Below are 6,164 nucleotides of genomic sequence, written 5' to 3' on the forward strand. Positions count from 1 at the left end.
GAGAGGCAGTCTTGGGCAATGCAAGGTCTTCATGGTTCAGCATCTTCAATTGGGTCTGGATGCTAATTGGCAACTGGTGATGCTGCAAATCAGGACAGCTGTGTGCCATTAGGTGGTGAGCAGCAGACATTCTGTTTCTGCAGTCTTCTTCGAAAACCTCACTCTCTGGTGCATTGCTGTGATTTATTCTGGAGGCTACCAAGGAAGAGATAAGGTAAAATCTCATCTTTCCAGAAAAGGGGCAATGTCTTACCTGCATGCTGCCATCTTCTGGACACTTCGTGCAACAATGGGCTATTGAACAGCCATGGTTCCTGAAGGCTGAGCGGGTTGTTTGAACTAGTTCAAGGCATGGCACGCTGCTCCTGCCATCCTCCTGGAGTGTCTTTGTAATTGTAACATTTTAAATAAGACCCTTTATTTGCTGCTTTCTGACTAATTGCATTTAGTCAGTTGCATTGTAGCAAAAACAACAAAGTTTCTGGGGGCTCCTAGAATCACTAGCCGATTTGTAATCACCCCCAACCCTCCAGCTTATGAAAGGAGAGGGGTGGATGTTAAACTGTTGTCCTGTGAATCATGGAATCATAGAACTGTTGAGTTGGAAGGGGCCCTGAGGGTCATCCAGCCCACCCCTCTGCGATGCAGGAATTTCAACAAAAGCATTCAAATGATAGATGGTCGGAACTGAGCGCTCTTCCTGTTTTCTTCTGCAGGACAAATAGCAGTGGATGGGGTGGGTTGGATCAGGGAAATGATCCAGGTTTAGAGGGGGAAAGAATGAACACTCCCATCCTCTACCTCCAGGGCCCAAGTGGATTCTGGGGCCATTCAGGTAGCGTGTTTATGAAGGAACCCTGAAGTTTTATACAATTTATTACAGTAAAGTAACTCAACAAAAATGTTGAATCGGGGCAGAATGAACTTAAGTGTTTGATAGGGGATTGAAAATAGCTGCCTCAGAACTGTGTCACTGTCATAATTGGCTTGATATAAATCAACCAAGAAGTTTTTTTTTTTTTTTTATGTATATGTTTGATTTCTGACTCGCTCTTCGTCAGTCCCAGTTGCAACAATATACAAATACAATATTCAAACAGTTTTACAGCTCTGGAGCTTGAAGCATACTCCCCAACAATGGGGGTTAGCACTGGGGAGTTTCAGTCTAGAGAGGGGCAGGGGAGTCAGCTGTGGGGCCACGATACAAGATTATAAAACGATACATGGTGTGTAGAAAACGGATGCAGCCGCTTCCATACTTTTAGAACACAGTGGCATGAAGTTAATCTGTTCCTCTGGCCTGCCCTCTGCTGGACAGTTTACAGAATTAACATGAAACAGCAATCAAACGGATCACACAAGATAATGTGTTAAAAGGATTTAATACAGCCATACAATCAAAACAAGAGTGCATATGCAGGAGGCAGAGCGATCGTGTTTGCAGAACACCGCATTCTGGATTGTGGGAAATTTGCTGCAGTGCTATATTCACTTGCCTGGGAGTAAGCCCCTGTTTTACTAAAGGAGCCTTACCCCTCCCCCAGTTGATATGCAAATGATTTTCCTGTTAATCCAGAGGGGAGTGAAAGTGAGTCCTAAGAGCCTGCCTTGGGACGACAGATTGAACTGCATGTATATTTTCTATGTATGTTTACCTGGGAGAAATTTCCGCTGAGCCCAATGGCATAAGTTTGCAACCTCAGTCATTCAATGCAACGTAGACAGCCAAGTGATGTAACACAATCGTTCTCAGATAAATGTGAAAACTCAGTTTAATAAATTGCAGTGTAAATGCCTCCTAGGCTCTACTCCACATACTATAAACATTCACTGAAAACTGGCCAAACAACAATTATTATTATTATTATTATTATTATTATTATTATTATTTGTCGAGTAGCACCTTAGAGACCAATTAAGTTTGTTCTGGGTATAAGCTTTCGTGTGCATGCACACTTCTTCAGATACCTGAAGAATTGTCAGAAGTATCTGAAGAAGTGTGCATGCACATGAAAATTTATACCCAGAACAAACTTAGTTGGTCTCCAAGGTGCTAAAATATTTTTAATTTATTTTTGACTGCGTCAGACCAACATGGCTACCTACCTGAATCAATAATAATAATAATAATAATAATAATAATAATAATTTATTATCTCTACCCTGCCCATCTGGCTGGGTTTCCCCAACCACTCTGGGCAGCTTTCAACAGAACATTAAAAACAGAATAAAACTTCAAACATTAAAAACTTCCCTAAACAGGGCTGCCTTCAAATATCTTCTAAAAGTCGGAGAGTTATTTCCTTGACATCTGATGGGAGGGCTTTCCACAGGGCGGGTGCCACCACCAAGAATGCCCTGTGTCCCTGTAACCTCACTTCTCGCATTGACGGAACCGCCAGAAGGCCCTCGGCGCTGGACATCAGTGTCCGGGCTGAACGATGGGGGTGGAGACGCTCCTTCAGGTATACTGGGCTGAGGCCGTTAAGGCTTTGAAGGTCAGCACCAACACTTTGAATTGTGCTCGGAAATGTACTGGGAGCCAATGCAGGTTTTTCAGGACCGGTGTTATATGAACTGTCCCTTATTTAGAGTAATCACATTAATTACTTGCACACCTTACAATTTCTGTGTTTCTTTCTCTCAGGGGACACTTCCATCAAACCAAGCACATACTGTACTGCACTGAGTAAGTAGTATCACACGCAACTCCCTCAGCTAACTTAAGAGCTCTGCCCTGGGACATAAAGCCTTTCTGGTCCTCTTCACAAAGTGCTCTGTATGTTTGAAAGCGTTCACAACACACACACACACACACACACACACACACACACACACACACACTCCCATGTCACTTCTCCCATCAGATGTCAATGAAATAATCAACTATCTGACTTTTAGAAGACATCTGAAGGCAACCCTGTATCAGTAAAAAAGTTTCTCTAATGTTTTGCCATTTTTTATGTGCTGTAAGCCACCCAGAGTGGCTGGGGAAATATTATTATTATCATTATTATTAATTTATGTGGCTCTGAGAAGAACATAGTTATATACAACCCTATATAATCAAATCTGACACTGCTTTTGCGATTAAAAACGTAAGGATCAGACCAGCGGCCCACTAATTTGCCAGATTCGATGCTCCCTGCGGGATTTACGAGACACATATATGGCACCAGGCACACAGACATGCCCTCCTTGCTTTGGGTAGGGGACTTTAACCAACCTTGCCAGTGGAGGACTCTCACTTCTTTGTCCTGAAGGATGCCAGAGGTTTGGCAAAGGGAAGCTGAGCAATGCCACACCGATGACTTGCTTCTTTCCCCTGAACACCAAAGACTTCTCTGTGACTCAGTAGCACATGATCTCGTAATTATTACATGGGGCACTTTCTGTTCTGCGGTGCCACGTTCCTGGTAAATCATTCTCCCTAATGTATAACCATCTATTTTTATCATTGTAACCTGCCCCAGGACTTCAGTCAGTTAGACAAACATTTTACTGTATCATCCCTATAAAAGGATTTGGGCATTGTGGGAAATCAACTACTATACTGAGTCTCATGAAGAACCACAATTTCAATTCTTCTTCTAGCTGACTGAAGCAATCTCACACAAGCAATCCTGCCCTTGTGTGAGAAAGACGGGGCTAGACACTGAAAATGAACATGAGAAAATTGATCATATCAACTCCATTTCAACTCCAGCGACAAGGGTTACCAGGCCTCTGTCAAACCTGATTCAGAGGCTTTTTCTTCTGGACTTCTCAGAAGTTTTTGATACATTCTGCAGGACTGCTTTGTCCCTCATGCTATTTTAAGATTTACATGAAACCACTGAGTTAGGCCATCTGTGTATTTGGGGGTAACGTGTCGTCAGGGCTCTGCTTCTCCTTTTGGTCAAATCCTGGCTAATCTGGATAATGTGCTGGACCAGTGGGGACAGTAACAGGTTGCATGATGGCCAACAAACAGAAGCTCAATGCCTATAAGATGGAAGTGCTGTCGGTAGGCAGATTTGTCTACCTAGGTGGTTAGAGCAGTGTTGCTCTCTGAAGGGTCAGGTTTGTGATTTGAGGGTAGTGCTGGAACCAGCTATTGTCACTTGGAGGGCATTTTTAGCTGTGACACCCCAGCTATGGAATGCCCTCCCTAGGGACGCTTGCCTGCTGCTGAATTTGATTTATTTTTGGTGCCAAGTTTCAATAGCACCCCTTTTTAAAAAAGAGGTGCAGATTTTTAGGCTGCCCACTTGCCTAGAAGCCTAACGGCATAGTGAAACTTGATTCTGAGTGAATATGCTGAGGATTACTCATTTAACTTCATCCCCTCCTCTTCTTAATTGTACCAGTTTTATTGAAGTCCTGTTGCTTTTAAATCTTTTGTTAGCTACTCCAAGAGACCCTTTGGCTGCAGCAGGCTAAGAAATGTCCCAAATTAACAAAAATGTGTACAGTGGTACCTCGGGTTACAGACGCTTCAGGTTACAGACACTTCAGGTTACAGACTCCGCTAACCCAGAAATAGTACCTCGGGTTAAGAACTTTGCTTCAGGATGACTGGACCTAATGGTCAGGGGTCCCATTACCTTTAATTTCTGGAATGGCATCCCCACAGAGGCTCACCTGGTGTCTTCTCTGATGTCTCTCCAGCCCCAGGTGAAGAACTTTTTATCTCCTCCTTTTGAAAAACTTCCTTTTACAATCTAAATCCTATTTACTTCTTGGTGCTTCTGCAAGATTATTCGTTGCTGAGACGAGGATATTTTATTGCTTATAGTTGGGACTACCATTTTCATTATCGTAAGCCGTCCAGAGACCTTTGTTGTCTAACAGCATGCACAATGTGTTATCAATCCAAATCTAATGTCCCATCAGTGCTTGTCAGGTAGAACGACTCTGCTCACCTCCCCACCCCACCCCCACCCCCCGCCTGCCATATACCCTCTGAGATGATTTGGGAATGGGGAGCAAAAGGGGAGCTCTTTAGGTCAGTCCTGCCCATATGCTGCTAGCAGGGGTGCCAACTTGAATAAAATTTAATAAAGTGATAGCCCGGGGTGGTGAGGTGGGCCCCAGCCAGGGGTATAGTCGAGGGGAGGGGCGCAAAATCGGCTGAAAAATATGTCCACAGATATGTCTATAAATAAAAATATTGATTATTGCCTCAGAAGGTTTTAAATAGAGGGTGAATTGAATGGGGGAGGGCATAATCTGGACAGTTCTGCCAGGGACGCAAGATCACCTAGCTACTTCTCTGGCCAGGGGGGTACAGGGGGCAGTTGCCCCCCTAAATCAAGTAAGTAAATAAATATACTTAGTAAATGACTGACTGAGTCGCAGATAGCTCGGTTCTGCCCCCACTAGCAAAAGTCCTGCCCCCCTAACATAAACACTGGCTACGCCCATGGGCAATGCCCATAAAATTTGGGCAGGCCGACCCCCTCAAATATTTTCTTGGAGGAAGCGAAAGGACCTCGGCTCCTATGGTTCCAAAGCTGTTCCGCGAGCGCTGCGCCCTTCCGCGTGCGCAACCTAACTGCCTCCTTCCCCGCTGGCACCCTCAAAATCTGCTCGAGGGCTGGTCGGGCGCGCAGGGGGGGGGGGTGTCCATCCGGAGCAGCAGGGGAGAGAAAGGGAAAGTAAGACACGCGTCGGATTACACCTCGCGGCTAGGAGCAAAGGCAGAGCGCGTCGCGTCTGCTTGCACCGAAGGCTGCGATCCTACGCCTATTTCCCTGGGAGCAAGACCTCCGGACGGCAACGGAGCGTGTTGCTACTTGCGCCTGTTTTCAGGGCTGCGCGCGGGGAGCAGCTCATAGCTGTCAACGTTTCCCCTTTTTAAAAGGGAAATTCCCTTATTCCGAATAGGATTCCTCGCAAGAAAAGGGGAAAGTTGACAGCTATGGAGCAGCTGCTTGTCGCCCCCGCCCCGTGTCCTCCTTCCTTCCTTCCTTCCCACCTCCCCTCCCGCCTCTGCCCAGGCTCGATTCTCCGCCCTCCCTGCGCGCCTCCCTCGGCCAATCCAGGCGCGCCCGGGCGAGCTGCGCGGCTCCGGCCGGAGGGGGACTCTTATTGTGAAGCGGGGCGGCCGCTTCCCTCTCTTGCTTAGTCATGCTGACTTACAGCCCCGCGCTCCTCCTCCTCCTCCGCCTCCTCCCTCCGCT

At 46.1% G+C, this 6,164-nt stretch overlaps 1 long non-coding RNA gene across 1 annotated transcript in view; it reads right to left on the minus strand.

Moving 5' to 3' along the window:
• Window positions 1-6,164, minus strand: part of LOC310697029 — a 277,036-nt gene that overhangs the window by 14,071 nt on the left and 256,801 nt on the right. The gene's annotated exons all lie outside the window — the stretch shown is intronic.

This window comes from Podarcis liolepis, assembly GCF_965112155.1.
Source record: "Podarcis liolepis genome assembly, chromosome: 17".
NCBI classification, from domain to species: Eukaryota; Metazoa; Chordata; class Lepidosauria; order Squamata; family Lacertidae; genus Podarcis; species Podarcis liolepis.